General features: G+C 38.3%; 1 protein-coding gene across 3 annotated transcripts in view; it reads right to left on the bottom strand.

Annotated features, from left to right (window-relative positions):
- The window catches only part of DSE (dermatan sulfate epimerase), a 167,589-nt gene that overhangs the window by 86,671 nt on the left and 52,919 nt on the right, over positions 1–27,999 (bottom strand). The gene's annotated exons all lie outside the window — the stretch shown is intronic.

The raw sequence follows: 27,999 nt of genomic DNA, 5'->3' as shown, positions 1-27,999 counted from the left end.
AGGCTGTGTTGCAAAATGGGTAATGATTTCTCTGCCAGGTCTGTTATTGGAATGAGTAAACTCTCAGACCTAACATTTTTTTTTTCTTGGCCATCTTACTCCTTCAACACAAACATCTGAGGCTGTGGTGGTTTTAAATATGCTCCTCAAAGCATCCCAAAGTTCCTGTTTCTTATTTCTCAATTTCTTGATGTTTACTATCCAGTTCAAGAGCTACTGACCTCTGCCTCACCCAGCACTAACCCTGTGGATTTTAAGTCCTTATGCATTTCAGAACCACTATTCCAAGAACAATTAACCTCCATTCAGAGTCTAGAAATTAGGATCAATAACCTATGCAAATTCAGCACCATATTGAGAGATTCTTCTGGAGCAGGTATTTTATCATGTGAGGAAGCTTTGGGTTTGGAGGGAGCTTTGTGTTTGTGATCAAGAGAAAAAATGGTTCTGACCAGCCATTTCAGTTGAACTGATTCTTGGACACAGGAACAGGATAAGTTAAGGTCTGAAAGGATTGTTTGTACCAAGGAGGCCATGAATAGAGAGATAATAGTTGACTAGCTCACACAAATATATGGAGAGTAGTGATTCTAAAAAAGTATAAACACTTAAAATCAAGAAATGTTATATCTAGACATCTAATTGGTTCCTTTCATTTTACATATTTACAGGCAGAATTGAGGTTCAGAGATATTAACTAACTTTTCCAAGGGTTTGAGCAGAGACTGAAATGAGCTTTGTTTACAGGCCAGTGTAACCAAGGAGGTTACACAAATTAATAAAGATTTAATATCAGGATTTAAATTTCCCATAAACTAAAGAGTACCACTGTGGGATAGAACTGCAGTTACTAGAAAGGTGCATGATAAAATGTAAAAGACAACTCTCCAGTTTCTACCAAAGTTGGGATAAATACTCCTTAAGGTCTTTGTCACTATTTATAGTTCACCAGGGAGCTTTCTGATTATAAACTGAAATTCCTAAATTCTCTGAGTTTAGAATTGGAATACTCTGATGACAGAAAAGACTATTTTAATCGGCAAAGACTGCTTATGTGAACTAAGTTGATAAAGTTGAGTTTCTAAAATCACTTACTGAGGACTTCGAATTCATGAAAAACTATCCAAGATGGTCAATATCCCTTATTCTTTTTTTTCCTCTTTGCAGAACATTATTAAACATTTCATTATTATGTAGCTATTTTATAATGAGGTAAAAATAATAAAGTTATTAATAAATAACAAACATCACTATAATAGAGTGGAATAGAATGTAGTTGTGATATATTTAGCCAATAAAAATATATTATAATCAACTATAAAGATGGTTTCTAGGGATTTAAATGTTAATGTTACAACTTATTAGCATATTTCTTAAATTAAAAAAAAGTTTTAAGATGTGAAGAAGTATCAGGTTCGTTTTTTACCTTCTACTGTACTCAAAACAGACCCTTTGTTTTCTCTCACAGGTACCAGCAAGGGTTACTCTGTTGCTGCCAAGAGATCTCGGTATGAGACAGCCAAACCAAGTCAGGTGACTGTTCTGTTAAAATAAGGGTTTCAAGACTGTAGATTCATGAGATGGGGATTTAGTGAAGGAAAACATTCCCATCTCTGTTACAGGAAAGTTATAATGGCGTTGAACTATTTGGAAGAAAAGAGAAAAGGAGACAAAGAAGCAATCTTGCTTAATCACAACAAATGTTCTATTAAATACTATGTAAAAACAAACTATAATAGCAATAATATTAGTCAATTTGGGAGCTTTTTAACAAATGAACATTCTTTTTTAAGAGTGTAAGTTCTGTGTAAAATAATATAATGCAGAACAGAGACTAGAATATTTCATAAAACAGAAGGACTTTCAGGACTTTTTTTTTTTTTCCAAAAGGAAGATATGCCAGGAAAATCTTTATACAATTAAATAGTCTATGTTCGTCATGTCTAAAGGCATGGAAAAGACCCAAAAGCTATTTTTTTTTATTACTTGGAGTCAGAGTATTTGGTACTGTACATGTTTAGTGAATATACTTGCATGGAACATAACTCATCTTTGAGAATATCATCATAGCAGTACGGACTTGCCTGACCTTTAGAGAGCCATATACTTTTCTGTCTAAGGAACAGTCTTGAATATCAAAATTACCAAATGAGTACAAAACAATGCCTGCCTGACTGGGTTTTTTGCTCCCTCAAAGAATAGACAATTGTGTCAGTTGGCCTTTTTTATGATTAATGGGGTAATGATGGTCCTATTTAATACCTTTTCCTGAGATAATCTGGGTAGAAGCTCATGACCCTGCAAATTCTAAATTTAATTTTCAGTTTGGGTTACCCAGAATTCACTAGAGTAAGCTTTTGTGATATGAAAAGAAGAGATACGAGTTCTTTTCTCTGCAGAGTTCTCATGTAATCATGGTTTTGATAAAAAGAATTTATTGCCACAGAAGTTAGAAGTAGAAGATTTCCACTCTATGGGGAAATAAGTCAGTCCTAGAATAATGTAGGCCCATACCCATTGATCTTCATACTCTTCCTCAACCATATCTTCTTGGGCAGTTTTTATTAAGGCATACGAAATGGCCTGATCACTTTTCAGTTTTCTTACTGTCCTTTTCTCTTATGAGATAAATCATTTTGACATAGAAAAAAAGCAAGATATAAAATTTAAAAATGAAACTAGATTTGAGCTAATTAGCCTCTTAAAATTATAAGGTCAGATTCCTAAACACTGTAAAAGGGAGTAGTATATTTAGGTATTTTTTAAAAAAGACTATGCATGTAAACGTGAAATAATTAATATATAAGTGATTCTTTTAAAGGTAATAAGTGGTGAGCTTCTGGTTATGGCCAAGTGAGGAGACAAATTCTCTCTGTAAAAAGCAACTATAAAGCTGGATAAAATTGACAAAAACAATCACATTAGCACTCTGAAAATCAACCAAAGGCATACAACCTGAGAAGCGTTTAGGCTTGAAAAACTGCTGAATATAAGAATAACGAGAATCTGTGGCATTCTAGCCTGAAGCTACTCACATATCCTCCCTCCCTTCCTCCTCACTTCAGTAAGGACAGAGGTTTTGTAGAAGAAGGCCAGGCCATGAGGACAGGCAGCTTCTCTGTCATGATCAATGAGAGCTCACTCAATCTGGACTGATGAGAAACAACCACTCCCAGCAGCATATTTGGTAAAAGTGCTGATCTCTGAGGTGGGTAAACAGGGAAAGCCAATGGCTGTACCAGTCTGAGGCTGTAGTCACAGTTGGAGAATATTTCTCTGGCTGTGTATATTTCCTGGAGAAGGCCCGAGCTAGTCACTCAATCCTGGCTACCCCTGAATTTGTTTGCAAAAGAGATAAGAAAAGGTCCAGTGGTAAGTAAAAGCTGGAGCTTGAGTCAGCTTGAAAGCACCTGAACTCTGAGTGAGCTCCCCTACCGCACAGAGATCCTTTGGCAAAAGACAGAAACTTCATTGGCTCAAGTGTTTCAGCACAACCTCTATCCAATCACTAAGCCATACTGGCATGGGAAAACCTTTAGGAATCCAGGTTTAGAGGTATGTATGTATGTATATGGGTGTGTGTGTGTAGATATATATGTATACATATCCATTATATATTAGTGTATATAAATATCGATATATATGTATATGTATGTGTGTATATATATATATTTTGTTACACTTTATGTTCTAGGGTACATGAGCACAACGTGCAGGTTTGTTACATATGTATACATGTGCCATGTTGATGTGCTGCACCTGTTAACTCATCATTTACATTAGGTATATCTCCTAATGCTGTCCCTCCCCGCTTCCCCCACCCCATGACAGGCCCTGGTGTGTGATGTTCCCCACCCTGTGTCCAAGTGTTCTCATTGTTCAATTCTCACCTACGAGTGAGAACATGCGGTGTTTGGTTTTCTGTCCTTGCGATAGTTTGCTCAGAATGATGGTTTCCAGCTTCATCCATGTCCCTACAAAGGACATGAACTCATCCTTTTTTATGGCTGCATAGTATTCCATGGTGTATATGTGCCACATTTTCTTAATCCAGTCTATCATCGATGGACATTTGGGTTGGTTCCAAGTCTTTGCTATTGTGAATAATGCTGCAATAAACATACATGTGCATGTGTCTTTATGGCAGCATGATTTATAATCCTTTGGGTATATACCCAGTAATGGGATGGCTGGGTCAAATGGTATTTCTAGTTCTAGATGCTTGAGGAATCGCCACACTGTCGTCCACAATGGTTGAACTACTTTACAGTCCCACTAACAGTGTAAAAGTGTTCCTATTTCTCCACATCCTCTCCAGCACCTGTTGTTTCCTGATTTTTTTTTTTTTTTTTTTTTTTTGAGACAGAGTCTTGCTCTGCCACCCAGGCTGGAGTGCAGTGGCGTGATCTTGGCTCACTTCAAGCTCTGCCTCCCGGGTTCATGCCATTCTCTTTCCTCAGCCTCCCGAGTAGCTGGGACTACAGGCGCTGGCCACCATGCCAAGCTAATTTTTTGTATTTTTAATAGAGATGGTGTTTCACCATGTTAGCCAGGATGGTCTCGATCTCCTGACCTCATGATCCACCCGCTTTGGCCTCCCAAAGTGCTGGGATTACAGGCATGAGCCACCATGCCTGGTCTGCTTCCTGACTTTTTAATGATTGCCATTCTAACTGACATGAGATGGTATCTCATTGTGGTTTTGATTTGCATTTCTTTGATGGCCAGTGATGATGAGCATTTTTTAATGTGTCTGTTGGCTGCAAAAATGTCTTCTTTTGAGAAGTGTCTGTTCACATCCTTTGCCCACTTTTTGATGGGGTTGTTTATTTCTTGTAAATTTGTTTAAGTTCTTTGTACATTCTGGATATTAGCTCTTCGTCACGTGGGTAGATTGTGAAAATTTTCTTCCATTCTGTAGCTTGCCTGTTCATTCTGATGGTAGTTTCTTTTACTGTGCAGAAGCTCTTTAGTTTAATTAGATCCCATTTGTCAATTTTGGCTTTTGTTGCCATTGCTTTTGGTGTTTTAGTCATGAAGTCCTTGCCCATGCCTATGTCCTGAATGGTATTGCCTAGGTTTTCTTCTAGGGTTTTTATGGTTTCAGGTCTAACATTTAAGTCTTTAATCCATCTTGAATTAATTTTTGTATAGGGTGTAGGGAAGGGATCCAGTTTCAGCTTTTTACATATGGCTAGCCAGTTTTCCCAGAACCATTTATTAAACAGTGAATCTTTTTTCCATTTCTTGTTTTTGTCAGGTTTGTCAAAGATCAGATGGTTGTAGATGTGTGGTATTATTTCTGAGGGCTCTGTTCTGTTCCATTGGTCTATATCTCTGTTTTGGTACCAGTACCATGCTATTTTGGTTACTATAGCCTTGTAGTATAGTTTGAAGTCAGGTAGCATGATGCCTTCAGCTTTGTTCTTTTTGCTTAAGATTGTCTTGGCAATGTGGGCTCTTTTTTTGGTTTCATATGAACTTTAGAGGAGTTTTCTCCAATTCTGTGAAGAAAGTCGTTGGTAGCTTGGTGGGGATGGCACTGAATCTATAAATTACCTTGGACGGGATGGCCATTTTCACAATATTGATTCTTCCTATCCATGAACATGGAATGTTCTTCCATTTGTTTGTGTCCTCTTTTATTTCATTCAGCAGTGGTTTGTAGTTCTCCTTGAAAAGGTCCTTCATGTCCCTTCTAACTTGGATTCCTAGGTATTTTATTCTCTTTGAAGCAATTGTGAATGGGAGTTCACTCATGATTTTGCTCTCTGTTTGTCTGTTATTGGTGTATAGGAATGCTTGTGATTTTTGCATATTGACTTTGTATCCTGAGACTTTGCTGAAGTTGCTTATCAGCTTAAGGAGATTTTGGGCTGAGATGATGGGGTTTTCTAGATATACAATCATGTCATCTGCAAAAAGGGACAATTTGACGTCCTCTTTTCCTAATTGAATACCCTTTATTTCTTTCTCCTGCCTGATTGCCCTGGCCAGAACTTCCAACACTATTTTGAATAGGAGTGATGACAGAGGGCATCCCTGCCTTGTGCCAGTTTTCAAATGGAATGCTTCCAGTTTTTGCCCATTCAGTATGATATTGGCTGTGGGTTTGTCATAAATAGCTCTTATTATTTTGAGATATGTACCATCAATACCTAGTTTATTGAGAGTTTTTAGCATGAAGGGCTGTTGAATTTTGTCAAAGGCCTTTTCTGCATCTATTGAGATAATCATGTGGTTTTTGTCTTTGGTTCTGTTTATATGCTGGATTACGTTTATTGATTTGTGTATGTTGAACCAGCCTTGCATCCCAGGGATGAAGCCAACTTGATTGTGGTGGATAAGCCTTTTGATGTGCTGCTGGATTCAGTTTGCCAGTATTTTATTGAGGATTTTTGCATCGATGTTCATCAGGGATATTGGTCTAAAATTCTCTTTTTTTGTTGTGTCTATACCGGGCTTTGGTATCAGGATGATGCTGGCCTCGTAAAATGAGTTAGGGAGGACTCCCACTTTTTCTATTGATTGGAATAGTTTCAGAAGGAATGGTACCAGCTCCTCCTTGTACCTCTGGTAGAATTTGGCTGTGAATCTGTCTGGTCCTGGACTTTTTTTGGTTGGTAGGCTATTAATTATTGCCTCAATTTCAGAGCCTGTTATTGATCTATTCAGGGATTCAACTTCTTCCTGGCTTAGTCTTGGGAGGGTGTATGTGTCGAGGAATTTATCCATTTCTTCTAGATTTTCTAGTTTATTTGCGTAGAGGTGTTTATAGTATTCTCTGATGGTAGTTTGTATTTCTGTGGGATCGGTGGTGATATCCCCTTTATCATTTTTTATTGAGTCTATTTTATTCTTCTCTCTTTTCTTCTTTATTAGTCTTGCTAGTGGTGTATCAATTTTGTTGATCTTTTTGAAAAACCAGCTCCTGGATTCATTGATTTTTTGAAGGGTTTTTTGTGTCTCTATCTCCTTCAGTTCTGCTCTGATCTTAGTTATTTCCTGCCTTCTGCTAGCTTTTGAATGTGTTTGCTCTTGCTTCTCTAGTTCTTTTAATTGTGATGTTCGGGTGTCAATTTTAGATCTTTCCTGCTTTCTCTTGTGGGCATTTAGTGCTATAAATTTCCCTCTACACACTGCTTTGAATGTGTCCCAGAGATTCTGGTATGTTGTGTCTTTGTTCTCATTGGTTTCAAAGAACATCTTTATTTCTGCCTTCATTTCGTTATGTACCCAGTAGTCATTCAGGAGCAGGTTATTCATCCCAGAGATTCTGGTATGTTGTGTCTTTGTTCTCATTGGTTTCAAAGAACATCTTTATTTCTGCCTTCATTTCATTATGTACCCAGTAGTCATTCAGGAGCAGGTTATTCAGTTTCCATGTAGTTGAGCAGTTTTTTTTGTTGTTTTTTTTTTTGAGACGGAGTCTCGCTCTGTCGCCTGGGCTGGAGTGCAGTGGTGCGATCTCGGCTCACTGCAAGCTCCGCCTCCCGGGTTCACGCCATTCTCCTGCCTCAGCCTCTCCGAGTAGCTGGGACTACAGGCGCCCGCCACCACACCCGGCTAATTTTTTGTATTTTTAGTAGAGACGGGGTTTCACCGTGGTCTCGATCTCCTGACCTCGTGATCCGCCCGCCTCGGCCTCCCAAAGTGCTGGGATTACAAGCGTGAGCCACCGCACCCAGCGTAGTTGAGCAGTTTTAAGTGAGTTTCTTAATCCTGAGTTATAGTTTGATTGCACTGTGGTCTGAGAGACAGCTTGTTATAATTTCTGTTCTTTTACATTTGCTGAGGAGTGCTTTACTTCCAACTATGTGGTCAATTTTGGAATAAGTGCGATATGGTGCTGAGAAGAATGTATATTCTGTTGATTTGGGGTGGAGGGCTCTGTAGATGTCTATTAGGTCCACTTGGTGCAGAGCTGAGTTCAATTCCTGGATATCCTTGTTAACTTTCTGTCTCGTTGATCTGTCTAATGTTGACAGTGGGGTGTTAAAGTCTCCCATTATTATTGTGTCAGAGTCTAAGTCTCTTTGTGGGTCTCTAAGGGCTTGCTTTATGGATCTGGGTGCTCCTGTATTGGGTGCATATATATTTAGGATAGTTAGCTCTTCTTGTTGAATTGAATCATTTACCATTATGTAATGGCTTTCTTTGTCTCTTTTGATCTTTGTTGGTTTAAAGTCTGTTTTATCAGAGACTAGGATTGCAAACCTTGCTTTTTTTGTTTTCCATTTGCTTGGTAGATCTTCCTCCATCCCTTTATTTTGAACCTATGTGTATCTCTGCATGTGAGATGGGTTTCCTGAATACAGCACACTGATGCATCTTGACTCTTTATCCAATTTGCCAGTCTGTGTCTTTTAATTGGAGCATTTAGCCCATTTACATTTAAGGTCAATGTTGTTATGAGTGAATTTGATCCTGTCATTATGATGTTAGCTGGTTATTTTGCTCATTAGTTGATGCAGTTTCTTCCTAGCATCAATGGTCTCTACAATTTGGCATGTGGCTGGTACTGGTTGTTCCTTTCCATGTTTAGTGCTTCCTTCAGGAGCTCTTTTAGGGCAGGCCTGGTGGTGACAAAATCTCTCAGCATTTGCTTGTCTGAAAAGGATTTTATTTCTCCTTCACTTATGAAGCTTAGTTTGGCTGGATATGAAATTCTGGGTTGAAAATTCTTTTCTGTAAGAATGTTGAATATTGGCCCCCACTGTCTTCTGGCTTGTAGAGTTTCTGCTGAGAGATCCGCTGTTAGTCTGATGGGCTTCTCTTTGTAGGTAACCCGACCTTTCTCTCTGGCTGCCCTTAACATTTTTTCCTTCATTTCAACTTTGGTGAATCTGACAATTATGTGTCTTGGAGTTGCTCTTCACAAGGAGTATCTTTGTGGCATTCTCCGTATTTCCTGAATTTGAATGTTGGCCTGCCTTGCTAGGTTGGGGAAGTTCTCCTGGATAATATCCTGAAGAGTGTTTTCTAACTTGGTTCCATTCTCCCTGTCAGTTTCAGGTACCCCATTCAGATGTAGATTTGGTCTTTCCACATAGTCCCATATTTCTTGGAGGCTTTGTTCGTTTCTTTTTACTCTTTTTTCTCTAAACTTTTCTTGCTTCATTTAATTCATTTGATCTTCAATCACTGATACCCTTTCTTTCACTTGATCAAATTGGCTACTGAAGCTTGTGCATGCGTCACATAGTTCTCATGCCATGGCTTTCAGCTCCATCAGGTCATTTAAGGTCTTCTCTACACTGTTTATTCTAGTTAGCCATTCATCTAATCTTTTTTCAAGGTTTTTAGCTTCTTTGCGATGGGTTCGAACATCCTCCTTTAGCTCGGAGAAGTTTGTTATTACCGATCATCTGAAGCCTTCTTTTCTCAACTCGTCAAAGTCATTCTCCATCCAGCTTTGTTCTCTTGCTGGGGAGGAGCTAGCTGCGTTCCTTTGGAGGAGAAGAGGCACTGTGATTTTTAGAATTTTCAGCTTTTCTGCTCTGGTTTCTCCCCATCTTTGTGGTTTTATCTACCCTTGGTCTTTGATGATGGTGATGGTGTGGATGTCCTTTCTGTTTGTTAGCTTTCCTTTGAACAGTCAGGACCCTCAGCTGCAGGTCTGTTGGAGTTTGCTAGAGGTCTACTCCAGACCCTGTTGGCCTGGGTATCACCAGTGGATGCTGCAGAACAGCAAATATTGCAGAATGGCAAATGTTGCTGCCTGATGCTTCCTCTGGAAGCTTTGTCACAGAGGGGCACCTGGCTGTATGAGGTGTCAGTCGGCCCCTACTGTGAGGTGTCGCCCATTTAGGCTACTCAGGGGTCAGGGACCCACTTGAGGAGGCAGTCTGTCCGTTCTCAGATCACAGACTCCATGCTGGGAGAACCACTACTCTCTTCAAAGCTTTTGGACAGGGACGTTTAAGTCTGCAGAAGTTTCTGCTGCCTTTTGTTCAGCTATGCCCTTCCCCCAGAGGTGGAGTCTACAGAGGCAGGCAGGCCTCCTTGACCTGCGGTGGGCTCTGCCCAGTTTGAGCTTCCTGGTGGCTTTGTTTACCTACTCAAGACTCAGCAATGGCAGGTGCCTCTCCCCCAGCCTCGCTGCCACCTTGCAGTTCAATCTCAGACTGCTGTGCTAGCAGTGAGCGAGGCTCCGTGAGCGCTGGACCCTCGGAGCCAGGTGCAGAATATAATCTCCTGGTGTGCCATTTGCTAAGACCATTGGAAAAGCACAGTATTAGGATGGGAGTGTCCCGATTTTCCAGGTACTGTCTGTCATGGCTTTCCTTGGCTAGGAAAGGGAATTCCCCGACCCCTTGTGCTTCCCAGGTAAGGCGATGCCCTGCCCTGCTCCGTGGGCTGCATCCACTGTCCAACAAGCCCCAGTGAGATGAACCCAGTACCTCAGCTGGAAATGCAGAAATCACCTGTCTTCTGCATCACTCATGCTGGGAGCTGTAGACTAGAGCTGTTCCTATTTGGCCATCTTGGAACCTCTCCTGTATGTGTAAATTTTAACTGAGCAGAAATATCAGCATGTGCAAATGGCAGAGGAAAAACTTTTTACAAATTTTGCCCAGGCAAGTTACTTAAAGAAACAAAAAATAAGCCAGGTGTGGTGGCTCATGCCTGTAATCCCAGCACTTTGGGAGACTGAGGCAGGTAGATTACGAGGTCAAGAGTTTAAGACCAGCCTGGCCAACATGGTGAAACTCCATCTCTACTAAAAATACAAAAATTAGCCAGGCATGGTGGCATGTGCCTGTAATCCCAGCTACTCAGGAGACTGAGGCAGGAGAATTGCCTGAACCTGGGAGGCAGAGGTTGCAGTGAGCTGAGACCATGCCATTGCACTCCAGCTCTGGGCAACAGAGCAAGACTCCATCTCGAAAAAAAAAAAAATAGCAACAATAATGGCCTTCATAAAGTTAAAAAAAAATTAGAATCTAAACTTACTACAATATATTATCTAATACATCTACTTTCCAACAAAATAATTATAATATGTGCAAAAACCAAGATTATGTGACCCATATTCAGGAAAAAAAAAATTGAACAGAAATAGTCTCTGGTTGTCCCCAAATGCTAAACTTGCAGACAAAAAAATATTAAGCAGCTATTTTTAAAAGCAGCTATTTCATTCAAATAACTAAAATAAACCATTTTTTTTTTTTTTTTTTTTTTGAGACGGAGTCTCACTCTGTCGCCCAGGTTGGAGTGCAGTGGCGCAATCTCGGCTCACTGCAAGCTCTGCCTCCTGGGTTCACGCCATTCTCCTGCCTCAGCTTCCCAAGTAGCTGGGACTACAGGCACCCGCCACTATGCCTGGCTAATTTTTCTGTATTTTTAGTAGAGACGGGGTTTCACAAATAAACCATGTTTTAAAAGTTAACATATTAGAACCAAAAAAGAGCCTGCATTGCCAAGACAATACTAAGCAAAAAGAACAAAGCTGGAGGCATCACGCTACCTGACTTCAAACTATACTACCAGGCTACAGTAACCAAAACAGCATGGTACTGGTACCAAAACAGAGATATAGACCAATGGTACAGGCAGAAGCCTCAGAAATAATACTACACATCTACAACCATCTGATCTTTGACAAATCTGACAAAAAGAAATGGGGAAAAGATTCCCTGTTTAATAAATGGTTCTGGGAAAACTGGCTAGCCAAATGTAGAATGCTGAAACTGGATCCCTTCCTTATCCCTTATACAAAAATTAATTCAAGATGGATTAAAGACTTAAATGTTAGACCTGACACCATAAAAACCCTAGAAGAAAACCTAGGCAATACCATTCAGGACATAGGCATGGACAAGGACTTTATGACTAAAACACCAAAAGCAATGGCAACAAAAGCCAAAATTGACAAATGGGATCTAATTACACTAAAGAGCTTCTGCACAGCAAAAGAAACTACCATCAGAATGAGCAGGCAACCTACAGAATGGGAGGAAATTTTTACAATCTACCCATCTGACAAAGGGCTAATATCCAGAATCTACAAAGAACTTCAACAAATTTACAGGAAATAAATCAAAACAACCCCATCAAAAAGTGGGTGAAGGATGTGAACAGACACTTCTCAAAAGAAGACATTTTTGCAGCCAACAGACACATTAAAAAATGCTCATCATCACTGGCCATCAAAGAAATGCAAATCAAATCCACCATGAGATACCATCTCATGTCAGTTAGAATGGCAATCATTAAAAAGTCAGGAAACAACAGATGCTGGAGAGGATGTGGAGAAATAGGAACACTTTTACACTGTTGGGAGTGTAAATTAGTTCAACCATTGTGGAAGACAGTGTGGTGATTCCTCAAGGATCTAGAACTAGAAATACCACTTGACCCAGCAATCCCATTACTGGGTATATATGCAAAGGATTATAAATCATGCTACTATAAAGACATGTGCACACATATGTTTATTGCAGCACTATTCACAGTAGCAAAGCCTTGGAACCAACCCAAATATCCATCACTGATAGACTGGATGAAGAAAATATGGCACATATACACCATGGAATACTATGCAGCCATAAAAAGGATGAGTTCATGTCCTTTGAAGGACATGGATGAAGCTGGAAACCATCATTCTGAGCAAACTATCGCAAGGACAGAAAACCAAACACCACATGTCCTCACTCAAAGGTGGGAATTGAACAATGAGAACCCCTGGACACAGGGCGGGGAACATCACACACCAGGGCCTGTCGGGGGGTGGGGGGCTGGGGGAGCGATAGCATTAGGAGAAATGCCTAATGTAAATGATGAGTTGATGGGTGCAGCAAACCAACATGACACATTTATACCTATGTATCAAAACTGCACGTTGTGCTCATATACCCTAGAACTTAAAGTATAATAATAATAATAATAATAAAAATGACAGCAATGAATCAACAAATGGAAACTCTCAGGTGATAGAAATTAGAAAAAGGAACCAAATGCATATTCTGGATTTGAAAAGTGAAGTGAAGAATTCACTAGAAGCACTCAATAGCATATTCAAAATGGCAGAAGAAAGAATCAATGAACTTGACAGATAAGCAGAAATTATCCCAGCTGAAGAAAAGAGACCTGTGGGACATCAAGTATACCAATATACATATAATGAGAGCTCCAGCAGGAAACAAGAGAGAGAAGGGGACAGAGAAATATTTTTAAAAAGAATGACTGAAAACATACTAAATTTGACTAAAAACATTAATCTGCAGGTTCAAGAAGCTCAACAAACCACAAGCAGATAAACCTTCTGCCTGAAACTCTTCTCCCTGGCTTTCTGTGATTCTGTACTCTCATGAGTCCCTTCACACTACTTGACTGTTTCTTTATTTTGTTCCTTCCTCGATCCTTTTTCTCTCAGTGACTTTTAAAATCCCATGCAATTCATATCTTTGTATACTAGACACTTGCATACAGAAATTCCATCTATTTTTATAGTCCATCAGTAAAGAGACATTCAAAACTTATAATAGGGTTTCTATATTTCTATTGCTTGGTTAATAACCTCTTTGTGGATGTTTCACTAGCAGCCTAAATGCAGAATGGAGATTCTTCTTCTGTTCCATATTTCTATAATTTTATTAGCACCAGGAATGGGCAACAGATGTCTCAAAACCTGTTACCTTTGACATTTCCTTCTTCCTCAACTGTATACTCAATTGCCAAGTCATATGAATTCCACTGACCATTGTCTCCCTCCTCTTCATTCCCACTGCTCCTTCACTAGTTCAGGATTTCATTACTTGCTCACCCAGATTGATCCTACAGCAGTAACTGGATTTCATGACTCTGTTTTCTCTTTTTAATTCATTCAAAACATAGTAGTCAGATTAATATTCCTAAAGCACAGCTCTGATCATTTCACATTAAAACAACAACAAAAAGATACGATCGTTTTCCTTGGCTCATAAAATCTGAATTTCTTAGCAGAACATTCCTTTCCAAACTGTATTTACCAGTTCCCTTCACCAACCCCAAATTCCAGTTGTGAAAAAAATTGGCTACTTTTTTCAATTCCATTGAAATAAACCATAAGATTTAAAAAAAAAAAAAAAAAGAAAGGAAGAAAAGTGGGGGGGGGGGAATGTTATTACTTTTGGGCGGGTACATGTTCCCTGACAACTTGTAAATGTTCTAAGATTTAACATTATGTAAATTTTTGGAAGCATGGAGTAGCCACATCAGCTATGGGAGATGAAAAGATCAGGACACATGGTCATGGAATATGATGAACAGATGGACAGGACTGGGGTGGAGGAGATCTCACCCTGCACTCTTTCAGCCAGTTACAGACAAGAAGACAAACTCATTCATCTGCTAAACAGGAGCATGTTACCAGTAAATGGATACAGATGAACAGAGCTTCTAGCACAGGGTGCATGAGACAAATAAGAGAAAGATTGGAGCAAACATTTCTGGGACACTGTTTGGCTATTTGGAGGCATAGAGGAACTTGTAGTTCCACATGGACGTGGGCAAAAATGTCTGGGCAAGCCCTCAGAGGTCCAGAGACTCTTGACAATGGAAAGCTGGAGAATTTTGATTAACTGTCATGAAGTTGCTTTGTTTTAATAAACATGCTGCTGACACCCTGTACAACACTTGGCTGGAAAATGGAAAAAGCTTTCTATCACTTTACAACTTTGTAAATAGAATAAGCTGTTTGGATTTTGCACATTAGGTAAGAAAAACTGCAGTTGCTGGTTGGGTGTGAGTCAAATTGCTTAGCTGAGCCTGCCACTCTCTCTGCACCTAAGCCAAAGGTAATCTTTGGTTCTGTCTGTGAATTACAATGAATTCTAAATTCATGAGATCCACATTTAAAAAATTTCACTGTGAAAGGATGCATAGTAGGCTGGGCACGGTGGCTCACACCTGTAATCCCAGCACTTTGGGAGGCTGAGGCGGGTGGATCGCCTGATGTCAGGAGTTTGAGACCAGCCTACCCAACATAGTGAAACCCCGTCTCTACTAAAAATACAAAAAATTAGCTGGGCTTGGTGGCAGGCACCTGTATTCCCAGCTACTAGGGAGGCTGAGGCAGGATAATTGCTTGAACCAGGGAGGCAGAGGTTGCAATGAGCTGAGATTGCTCCACTGCACTCCAGCCTAGGCAACAAGAGCAAAACTCTGTCAAAAAAAAAAAAAAAAAAAAAAAAAAAGGAAAGAGAAAGAAAGAAAGAAAGAAAGCAAAATTAAGGTTATTCAGAACATCAAACAGAGACATGAAGAATAACAAAGCTCCTGTTAGAGCAAAGAACTGATGAAGTTTATTCTCTGCGGTTGTTGTTCTTTCTCTTACCTGACAAAATCAAGGTAACTGCAAATTTCTTCTAGTTTCTGAAGTTATAGTCTTCATAATCATACCAAATTTCATAATGTCCCTCAAAATTGCTAAGGGTGTTACTGAATGCAGGAATAAAAAGTCTAAATAAATTGAACTTACAGTCAATGTCATCAGTGCCATTTTTTAAAAACAAAATTACACATTTTTGCTTACTAATAATGGTCATAAGAAGTATGTAAAACCATTTTACTGTAACATATCTGAACTCTGTCTTCATCAAAACATAATTTTTCTAAATCTTTTATTTGACCTCAAGACTCTTTGTAATCAGTAATATCAATGCTTTTCAATTTATCTGGATTAATTCTGCAATTAGAGTGTTTCTAGTTTTATTTTATTTATTCATTTATTTGTTTTTTGAGATGGAGTCTTGCTCTGTCACCCAGGCTGGAGTGCAATGGTGCGATCTCGGTTCACTGCAAACTCTGCCTCCTGGATTAAAGCAACTCTCCTGCCACAGCCTCCTGAGTAGTTGGGATTACAGGCATCCACCACCATGCCCGGCTAATTTTTGTAGTTTTAGTAAAGATGGTGTTTCACCATGTTGGTCAGGCTGGTCTTGAAATCCTGATCCACCCGCCTCGGCCTCCCAAAGTGCTGGGATTATAGGCGTGAGCCACCATGCCCAGCTATTTCTAATTTTAAATGACAAATAATGATACTGTAGTAAAAGTTAGCTAAAGCAAATCTCACACAAAGCAACTTTTCTTATATATATTTTCCTCATATATATGAGGCACTGTAGTATGGCAGTGAGGAGCCAGGGTTCTGGAGTCAGCTCTATATACGAGCTCTACCACTTATCAGCTATGTGATATTCAGCTAATATTCAATACCCTCTGCTTCAGGTTTCTTATGTGTAAAACAGGGATAATGACAGTACAATGTACTTACAGCTCATGGGATTATTGCATTAAAAGAGATAAAATGTAAACACTGGCATTATTAATAAATCACTATGATTAGCTATTCTCATTACAGTCATGCTGTTTTGTTGCTTTGAATCTATAGTCATGAAATGTAGCCTTATACAGTGCTGACGATAAAATTATTATTTAATGATTCTTGAAAGCTGAATTTAGTAAGATTAATATTTTTTGCTACAAAGACTATGAACCTAGCCTAAAATACATAGTCAGATATTTTGAGCACAATATAATTGTACTAACAGAATTTGATGTTACTTTTTGTTTTTTTTTGAGATGGAGTTTTGCTCTTGTTGCCCAGGCTGGAGTGCAATGGCGTGATTTCGGCCCATTGCAACCTCCGCCTCCCAGGCTCAAGCAATTCTCCTGCCTCGGCCTCTCGAGTAGCTGGGACTACAAGCATGTGCTACCACGCCCAGCTAATTTTGTATTTTTAGTAGAGACGGGTTTTCTGCATGTTGGTCAGGCTAGTCTTGAACTCCCAACCTTGGCTGATCCGCCTGCCTCGGCCTCCCAAAGTGCTGGGATTACAGGCGTGAGCCACTGTGCCTGGCCTACTTTTTTCTTTAAAACATGCAAGCAAATACATTAGACCGTGTATCACTCAGGTAGGTGGCATTATAGTACTAATTTTTAAATAATACTGCCTTATTTTTAACATGACTCTTAGAAATTATAACTGTTACATTCAGATGAGCAAGACTTTGGCTAAAATTAACTATATCACATTATCTAGCATTCTGTAGGCTTGCAGACTAAATGCTAGATAACCATTTAGATTCTGTCTAGGTCATCAAGAACTTTTTCAATAGGAGTGTATTTTCTGTTCATATACTGCAAGATATATATTTTTAAATTCTTCTGTAAAACATTATTTACATTAAATATAGTCAAAATAAAATTCTTCCTGGATTCCAAAGGGGTTGATATCTGACTACAAATGGACATCAGGGACATTCACATGCTGAACATAATTCTGAAAGAGATGTTTATGACTAAGTGCTGTTACGGTTTATGGGAATCCATTGTTTCGGACCAGCCTTCTGCACCAGACTCCCACAGACCAGACCAGACCAAAATAGTGTCACTCATGCAAAGTGCCTCATAATCAAACTGAACTTTAAGGAAGCTGGTAGAGCCCCAAACAGAGCAGTTTTTCCTGAAAACAGGAGATTCACAGCAACTAGTCAAAGAGCTCAATCTTCCTAAGTCAGCATAATAAAGAGGTCTTCTCTGTTTTAACTCTTACAAGAAAAGTGACTTGTAGTAACTTATGCTAACAATGCACTTTTATTTATCGTTCTGTTGTCTTATTCCCACCTTACAAACAAAATTTGTTGTATTTTGTCTTTAACAGTACAATCAAACAAAGGAGAAGAAAATATCTTTTTTTAAAATTTAACTTTTAAGTTTAGGGGTACATGTACAGTTTTGTTACATAGGTAAACGTGTCATGGGGGTTTGTTGTACAGATTTGCCACCTAGGTATTAAGCCTAGTACTCATGAGTTATTTTTCCTAACGCTCTCTCTCTTCCCACCCTCCACCCTTGCATAGACTCCAGTGTGTGTTTTTCCCCTCTTTGTGTCTATGTGGTTTCATCATTTAGCTCCCACTTACAAGTGAGAACATGTGGTATTTAGTTTTCTCTTTCTGTGTTAGTTTGATAAGGATAATGGCCTCTAGCTCCATCCATGTCCCTGCAAAGGACATGATCTTGTCCCTTTTTATGGCTGCATAGTATTCCATGTTGTGTATGTACCACATTTTCTTTATCAAGTCTATCGCTGATGGGCATTTAGGTTGATTCCATGTCTTTGCTATAGTGAATAGTGCTACAATGAACATACATGTGCATGTGTCTTTATAACACAGTGATTTACATTCCTTTGAGTATATATATAGTAATGAGATTGTTGGGTCAAATGGTATTTCTGTCTTTAGGTCTTTGAGGAATTGCCACACTGTCTTCCATAATGGTTGAACTAATTTACACTTCCACCAACAGTGGGAGGGTCCTTCTCTGCAACTTTGTCAGCATCTGTTATATTTTGACTTTTTGATAGCCATTCTTACTGGTGTGAGATGGTATTTCCTGTGGTTTTGATTTGCATTTCTGTAATGATCATTGATGTTGAGCTTTTTTTCATCATTGTTGGCTGCACTCATGTATTTTGAAAAGTCTGTTCATATCCTTTGCCAACTTTTTAATGGTTTCTTTTTTCTTGTAAATTTGTTTAAGTTCCTTAAGATGGAGTAAAGACTTAAATGGAAAACTCAAAGCTATAAAAACTCTGGAAGATAACCTAGGCAATACCATTCTGGACATAAGAATGGGCAAAGATTTCATGACAAAGATGCCAAAAGCAATTGCAACAAAGGCAAAAAAAAAAAAAAAATAACAAATGGGATCTAGCAAGGAAACTATTAAGAGTGAGCAGACAACCTACAGAATGGGAGAAAATTTTCGAATACAGTATTTTTGGCAAAGAGAGCCTAATTCTCTGGATATAGTTTGTGAAATGTGGGCTTTGCGTGAATTAAGAGACCAACAGGGAGTAGAATTATTTGTGAATCACTTCAAATGGAAAAATAAGGTAGAATCCTTTATCTTTCAGAATATGATTTGACCTTAACTATGCTAGAAGGTAGCAGAGTGATTTCAAGCTTTCTTTAAAAGGGTTGAAATGGGGACTTGCCTACTCTGAGTCAAAGCCTTGAGAATAAAATCTCATCTAGTCATTCAACAGACAATTGTGTGATATGCTGCAGATACAGAGACACAAAGATAAGAACTTGTCCTCAAGAATATTATAATCTAATGGTGGGAAACAAATGTGTAAATAGATTAGTACAACAATGTTCACTAAGTACAATACATTAAAATAAAGCAGCTTGGAGAGAGATCAGTATAGCAAAGAGTCAAACTTCTTTCACATATTGCAATATTTTGGAGGGTTGTTTTTGAGAGGGGTTCTTGCTCTGTCACCCAGGCTGGAGTGGAATGGTGCAATCATGGCTCACTGCAGCCTCGATCTCCTGGACTCAAGAATGCAATATTTTGTAAACTGCATTGTCTTACCTCTGAGTAGGGAGCAAAAGGCATCAAGTAATGTAATTAAAGTAATATTTTTAAATTTAAAGAGAAATTTAAAAACGTATAAGGAAAAACAGGATATATTTTTAAAGGACGCTTTTATAAACATGGTGAAAGAATATGTGGTTAAGAATGAGAAAGAGCTTGTTTAGATGGTGGCTCTTCCACCTAGTAGATTCATGGATTTATTAAAAATCTTTCTTTTTCTGAAGCCTCACTTTTCTCATCTGTAAACTAGATATATACATACCATAAAGATCAGTTGGGACATGCTACGGTTTGAAAATCCCCTCTAAAACTCATGTTGAAATTAATTGCCAACTAACAGTATTGGGAGATGGGGACTTTACAAAGTGATTAAGTCATGGGGGCACTTTCTTCATGGATTGTCATTATCACAGAAGTGAGTTATCTCAGGAGTTCGGCCCTCTTTTTCTCTGTCTCATGCTCTCACTCTCTCTCACACTGTCTCACTATGTGATGCCTTCCATCATGTTATGATACAACAAGAATGCCCTCAGCAAATATGGTCCCTCAAGCTTGGACTTCCCAGCCTCCAGAACCATAAGCCAAATAAATCTCTTTTCTTTACAAATCACCAAGTCTATGGTATTCTGTTATGCAGCAGAAAATGGACTAAGACAAGACACAGAATAGGTCAGTGCTTTCCACTGGGATGCATGAATTTATGTGAATATATGTAAATTCTATTCCCTTTTCATTGAAAATTTTATCCTGAGGAAGTACATTTACCAATTTTCACGTTAGCAGTGAATGAGAATTCCTAGTGCTCTATATTTTCTCCCACAGTTGAGATTATCAGGATTCTTAATTTTAGCTATTCTAAAGGAAGTCTGGTGGTATATAACTGTGGTTTTAATTTGCATTTCCCTGATTACTAAAGAAATCAAAGATCTTTTCTTATCCTTATTGGCAATTGGGGTATCTTTTTTTGTGAAATGCCTGAAGTCTTTTTGTCCATTGTTCATTGGATTTTCTTATATATTGATTTAATTTGTAGATGTACTTTATACCGGGCACAAGACTTGCATATGTAATATATTCTACCATGTAGCTTGACGTTTTACCAATTAAAGGTGTCTTTTCATAAACTGAGGCTCTTAATTTTAACTCTAAGTATCAGTCTTTTCCTTTACTGTAAGTACTTTGTGTGTGTCCTGCTTAATATATAAACACTTAATTTATTTCAAATATGTGTCTTTTTCTAAACTCCAATTTGTTACACTGATTTTTGTCTATTCTTACCCCAATACTATACTATCCTAATTATCACAGACATAAGTATTAATATCCAGTAGAGCAACTCCTCTTACCTTTTCCCTCCTATTCAAGAGTGTCTTGTCTACACCTGTTTCTCTTTTTTTCATATTTTAAAGAATTGAGTTTCAAACTCCTTTTCTCCCTGTGTCTCTCTCTTACATATATACATACACACACACACACACAAATACACACACACCAACTGGGATTTTGATTTGAATTTCTTTGGATCTAAAGCTCAGTTTCAGGAAAATTAACATTTTTAAAATGCTGAGTCTTCCAATATATAAATGTAGTATAAGTATTCATTGATTTGTGTTTTTTAATGTCTCTTGGGAATGTTTTATGTTTCTTTTACAACTGCTAAAATATTTATTTTTAGGTTTTAAATATTTTTGATCCTATTATGATTATTTTCAGTTTTATTTTCTGTTGTTGCTGATCATAGAAATGAAATTTTTAAAATCTACAAGTCGAGGTTAGAATTGAGTTTAACAAGGTTGCTGGGATACAATCTTATTAAACTCAATTCTAAGAACTACCTGTAGAGTCTTTGAGTTTTTTTTATATATACAGTCTTAGCAAATAATGGCAGTTTTACTTGTTCTTTTTCTTTTAGATGGAGTCTCACTCTGTCGCCAGGCTGAAGTGCAGTGATACCATCTTGTCTCACTGCAACCTCCGCCTCCCAGGTCCAAGCAATTCTACTGCCTCAGCCTCCCAAGTAGCTGGGACTACAGGCACGTGCCACCACGCCCAGCTAATTTTTGTATTTTTAGTAGAGACGGGCTTTCACCATGTTGGCCAGGATGGTCTGGATTCCCTGACTTCGTGATCCGCCTGCCTCTGCCTCCCAAAGTGCTGGGACTACAGGCGTGAGCCACTGTGCCCGGCCTACTTGTTCTTTTCAATTCTTCTTCCTTACCACACTAATTAGGACTTTCAGTGGCAGGTAGCCTAGAAATGTTGATAACTATTGATATGGTTTGGCTGTGCCCCACCCAGAACCTCATCTTGAATTGTAATCCGAATTGTAATCCCCATATATTGGGGGGTTACCTCGTGGGAGGTGATTAGATCATAGGGGCATTTCCCCCATGCTGTTCTCATGATAGTGAGTGACTTCTCATGAGATCTGATAGTTTTATAAGGGGCTTTTCCCCACTTCGCGGTGCACTTCTCCTTGCTGTCATCATGTGAAGAAGGATGTGTTTGCTTTCTCTTCCACCATGATTGTAAGTTTCATGAGGCCTCTCCAGCCCTGCAGAACTGTGAGTCAATTAAATCTCTTTCCTTTATAAATTACCCAGTCTTGGGTATTTCATCATAGCAGCAAGAGAATGAACTACTACAACTATTATCTTATTCCTGATCACAGAAAGAAAGCTTTCAGTATTTCTATGGTGTTTATTATTGGTGTTTTGTAGATACCCTGTATTTGATTAAAGAAGCTCTCTTCTATTCTTCGTTTGCCCAAATATGTATTTTAATCATAAATAGATGCTTACTTTAACTAACTGCTTTTCTGCATCTAGTACAATTATCATATAATTTTTTCCTTTATTCTGTTAATGTCATAAATTCTCAGTTTTCTAATATTAAACTAACATTGCATAATTGCAACAAACTCAACTTGTGACGTTTCATATATACATGTTGTATGGTTACCTAATATTAAGAATTTAAGCATATCTGTTCATGATTGAGGTTGCTTGCAATTTTTTCCTCATCATTTAATGTTCATGTTCTTATATCAAAGTTGTGTTGACTTTATAAGCTAGGTTGGAGGACATCTTTGTTTTCCTGTTTTCTGAAAAGGCATAAAATCAGGGTATTTGCTAAACTGGAAGGTTTAAAATGAGTGATTCAGCTTTTTTGAGTCATAAGGAGATATTCATAATTTCTATTTCATCACGTTGAGATTTATGCAGTTGTATTTGTTGTATTTTTCTTATCCTACTAAGCTTATAATAAAATAATCTAAACATCAAATATATTGACTAGAAATAGTTATTACCAAAATCAGTGGTATTTGAGAGTTGTATTTAAGGGTAGCTCTTTCTATTTCTTGATTATTAAGAGTTTCCCTTATTAAAATAAATTGCTTTTTGGCATAATTGTCAAAAACATATGTAATACCAAAAAGATTAAAAATGCATTTTGTTTTGAGTTAAAATGAATAGATGCATGCAGTGGCATAGCTAGTGTACTTGATGCCTGAAAGGGACCATTTTTAATACCCATTCCTCTGTATGATAAAAGTATTTTCAGTAATAATTTTGAAATGAAACAAATAATAATTATGTCCAGAAAAGAAATGCAGGCAGTGAAAGTTTTCATTTATTCAATTTTGAATATGTACTCATGCTAATAATAAATTAATAAAGTATATATTTTAGTTGAAAATGCAAAAAGTTAAGGTTTAACACTTTTTAAGTACATTAGTATGGGCCGAGTGCAGTGGCTCACGCCTGTAATCCCAGCACTTTGGGAGGCCGAGGTGGGTGGGTCACCTGAGGTAGGGAGTTCGAGGACAGCCTGGCCAATATGATGAAACCCCATCTCTACTAAAAATACAAAAAATTAGCTGGGCGTGGTGGTGGGCACCTGTAATCCCAGCTACTTGGGAGGCTGAGGCAGGACAATTGCTTGAATCTAGAAGGCGGAAGTTGCAGTGAGCTGAGATCGCGTCATTGCACTCCAGCCTGGGGGACAGAGCAAGACTCCATCTCAAAGAAAAGAAAATAAAAATATTTATACCTATATACTGGTTTGCCTCAGTGAAGAACAATCACTTTATGTTTTCTGACTTTGAGCATTAACTTTTGCAAATTTGTCAATGCTTTGTCAAATTAATCTTTATATAGTCATGGTCAGTAAAATCAGTATGGTCAGATGTGTTGACATCACTCATAGTTGATTGAAGAACATTTTTTATTTTAATTTCAAAAAGTTTCTTTCAGGTGAAATAACAGATATGGGAATAGTGATGAAATCTTTAAAATAAGAATACATTTATCAGATTCATACAAATCCCATTTCACAATCAATTCCAGAAATTATAGTACTATTCATATCCTTTTTTCTTTGGGATCAGTTCCAGCAGTTTTCAAATATTTCTGCTGTTGAAAAATTTCCACTAAAATAACTTCACCAGAAAATTCATCATAAATTTCTATCATATTTGGTAAAATTCTCCAAAGCTTGTAATGATTGTGAATTATTTGAGCTTGCTTCAGGCTCAGGTCACATCTCTAGTCCCTGTGGTACTATGTGAGCCTGTATTTAAACATAGACTAAAAATAAACAATTATAGCAGAGTGATTATAAAAATGAAACAGAACTTGACTGCTTATTCTTGAAATAAACAAGTATAGCTGAGTCCATGTGCATCTGAGAGTTAGAATTACTTCCACATAGAATGCAATGTTTATTAAATAATAATAATAAAAACGTAATATTCAGTTTACATTGGTTTTGTTAAATTTCAGCAACTGCAGCAGTTGTTTAGAACTTAGACCAACAAAAGGTTTTTTATTTTTCAAAGAGGAGTAGTATTGTTGATGTTGCTTGGAACTGCCAGGCATAGTAAGCAGAACTGGCTTTTATTATTATTTTATTTTATTTCTTTTCAATTTTCTACACACAAAGCAGCCCTTATTGCTTGTACTAGGGATGAACTACTCTCCCTATCCCATCCTTGGTATCCCATACCACTGACTGGATGAGAAAAATAGTGAAGCGAGCTGAAAGGGAACACTCACTTCCTTTTAAACAGCCGGCCAAATAGTCTTCTGGAATTAAGAGATTCCAAGTAGTTATACGAAGAATAAAGTGGTTTGTTGATTTATTTCTGGAAACTGTCACAAAAATAGATATTACATTCCTTCTTGCTCCTTTACTGGGCTTGCTTGAATCATTACAATGTGCGTCATTTTTTATCATCTGCTGATACTGGCAGTGGAGTACTAGAACTTACTTTGATGTAATGGAATGGATATACCAAGATTTTAAATTTTGGTCCGTCTTACAGACCTCTGCAGTGCCATTTGAGATATTTCCTAGCTGTATCTGAAACTCTTCACACCCTATCACAAACTGAAGGGAGGCAAAATTGTTCTGCTCAATATGTGCACAGTCTCCTCGGTCCAGAAAGGAAATGTATGAGAAATTTGATTAAAATCTAAGTGATTCATAATGTGAATCTCAAAAGAGTGTAGCAAATGCTAATTAGTTTTAAATTCCAACACCCTAAGAACTTATTGTATAAATTGTAGTAAGTGAAATAACTGGAAAAAACAGCACTGAATCCTTTCACAATCAGACTTTCCCCTAACCAAAATGACTGTACCTTGTATGTTTTCTATGTTTCATTGACAAATTTGGTTGAAGGAACTAAACTATGTTTTTCTTAATAATCACAAAATAAACAGAAGAAATGCCCATTTGGTGCTTCCTGTTTGCTTCTGTTGATGGACTAATGTTCCCTCCTGCTGTAGCAATTGAGGATGTTTATATTCTTGACCCCTCTGCAGGGAAGCAGGAAAGAATCTGAACTCCGATGACTTGCTGTGCTTTTGGCTTTGATGTGCTCCTCTGGCCTCTGTGGCGGAAGCTCCATGTTAAGTAACAGACCTGAATTTACACTAAAAGTAGTGAAAATACCACAACAGCTAAAAGAAACACTTTGAGCTGTTGTGTCTCTAAATTTACTTGTGTAAGAACACAGTTTCTGTAGTAATACACATAATAGTTTCAACTGCCCTCAAAATTAGGCAGGTAAAATACATCATAGAACATTTTCTAGAAAATATGTAGAATGGCCAATGAGGTAGAAAGCATAAACAAATAATGGGCCCACCGATAATAAACAGAAATATTTACCAAGAGCAGTTTGGATTCAAGTATTATGGATAATACTTTAAAGCTTTGACCTCCAAATGTCCTGTAATACCAGTGACTTCTATCTAACCCCTGGACTCCAGCTGTGGTTCTTTCAGCGTATCATTTGCCCAAGATCTTGACAAGAAAATCCATCCTCCTCCAATTCCACCTTTTCTGAAATCCCAACATCATAGGTGGTGGAAAGGCAGTTGAAGGTTAGTTATGATTATCCAGGTCACATGTAGGAGCTCAGAAGTTTTTCCTAACCCTGTCCCTTAAACTCTCTGCTTCCTTTACTTACTGTTCACCTTATGATGGAAGAGATGGAGAAATCAATGAGATTTTATTTTAAATTTCTGCTAGGAAATAATCTCGTAAAGTCTTTGGCTCACTTCTTTTCTGTAACTCAAGGGTCAATAGCTTAGTCTCTCTGATGTGCTGTGTAACTAAGTAACTGAATAAAACAGAGTTTGTTCTGGAGCAGAATGGAGCTCTATAAGCTGGAGATTCCAATCCTCGACTTTTTCCTGTTTTTTCTCTCTTTACTGTATGCACTGTAAGTATCTTTAGACCCCTTAATTTCCCTCTAGGAGAAAGCCATCCATTTCCCCTTGAGTTAGAAGGCTTCTACAGAAGGCTTGAATATTTGAAGATCATACAAATGACCCCAACAACAGCCTAATGAGTGAAGGTTAATAAATGTGAAGCACTATGAAAATCTAACTGCCTGCCTAATCATTTTGAAGAGTCTACTTACAGTTATATTTTTAACTTAGGCATTCCCTCTTTATAGATTGTTCTACTAGAATGAATTAAGAAAAATATTTTACATTCTCATCTCTAGTAATTTTTCTGCTTCATTTAGCCCTTACACACTATTTCACCCATTTAGAGATTTTGATACATTTTGCTGTTCTTTCCATTAAGTCTTCACCTAAATTCATGCTTTGTACCTCAGCAGTTAAGTTTCAGGGAGTGCCTAATATCCTTTACATTTGACAGATGAAGACAGAACCTAACAGTTTTCTTGGCCAAGAAAAGAGACATGGTGTAGGACTGCAGTGAGTCAGGATTTGGCTGCCTCAGTATCCATTCGGAAGACGCCGGTGGTGCCGCAGCATGGGATAAATGCACAAAACAGTGAAAAGGGACAGATGGTCCAACAGCGTTATGTTGGCATCATTTAAATCTTATCAGCAAGATACCTAAGGAGGTGAACTGGTACAAAGATCACAGTAACTGCCAAAAAATTTCATCACTCTTGGCATAAGCAGCTCCTAAGATATTTCAAAGATTTTTTGTGGGGGTGGGGGAGTTAAAGAAAAAGCTGAAAAGAACCCTTGCCTCAGATTTTCCTTTCGTCTCTAGAGGCCATGACTCCTTAGGACTCCCGCCCTCCTCCCCTCTGAGCTCCTCTAGGATTAGGCCTGTCTTCTGGTTACTATAGTTAAGGGGGGAGACCACCCCTCATATTGTCTTATGCCCAATTTCTGCCTCCAAAGAAAGAAAAAGATAAAACTAAAAGGAAGAAATGAAATCCACAAGCAGACAGCCCGGTGCCACACCCTGGGCCTGGTAGTTAAAGATCGACCCCTGACCTAATCGGTTAAGTTATCTATAGATTACAGACATTGTATAGAAAAGCACCGTGAAAATCCCTATCCTGTTTTGTTCCGATCTAATTACTAGTGCATGCAGCCCCCAGTCATGTACCCCCTGCTTGCTCACTTGATCACGATCCTCTCATGTGCACCCACTTAGAGTTGTGAGCCCTTAAAAGGGAGGGGAATTGCTCACTCAGGGAGCTCAGCTCGAGACAGGAGTCTTGCCGATGCCCCTGGCCGAACAAACCCCTTCCTTCTTTAACTTGGTGTCTGAGGAGTTTTGTCTGCGGCTTGTCCTGCTACATAGTGATAGGCCAGGAAAATATCTGAATGCTTGCTATAAGTCAGATAGCAAACTATACATGGGTTATGTATTTGAGAAGGCAGAAGTGGTCCTTACATGGAAGGCAGAAGACAATTCCACAGCATGCATTAGCGTGGCAAACAGACGTTGTATAAACATCTTAACTTGGCAGGAGAACACCTACCTACTACTCCAGTTGCAACACAGGACATTAGGTTTTATTTAAAAAATGATGAAAGTTACAAGAAATCTGGGGATGAACGCAAGATAGAAGATAAAAACAAATCATTTTGTACAATTTCTCTAATCCAAAAGGGAAGGAGCTCATATGTTTATGATGATACCTACCTCAAGAACTAAAGAGCTGATGGGACTTTGGAGATTATGTATTATGCAGTACTCATCCTGGAGTGCACATCACCACTTGTGGTGGACATTTTTCAAAAATCATGCATGGTTTCACCCCAGACATGGGGAAGAAATATCTGAAAGTGAGGTCTTGGGACTTACAAAGTTTAGGCAACCATGAGTCTCACTCGC

Source organism: Symphalangus syndactylus, chromosome 2 (assembly GCF_028878055.3).
Source record: "Symphalangus syndactylus isolate Jambi chromosome 2, NHGRI_mSymSyn1-v2.1_pri, whole genome shotgun sequence".
NCBI lineage: Eukaryota > Metazoa > Chordata > Mammalia > Primates > Hylobatidae > Symphalangus > Symphalangus syndactylus.
The sequence above is the reverse complement of the archived record's forward strand: the minus strand, read 5'-3'. Positions and strand labels throughout refer to the sequence as shown.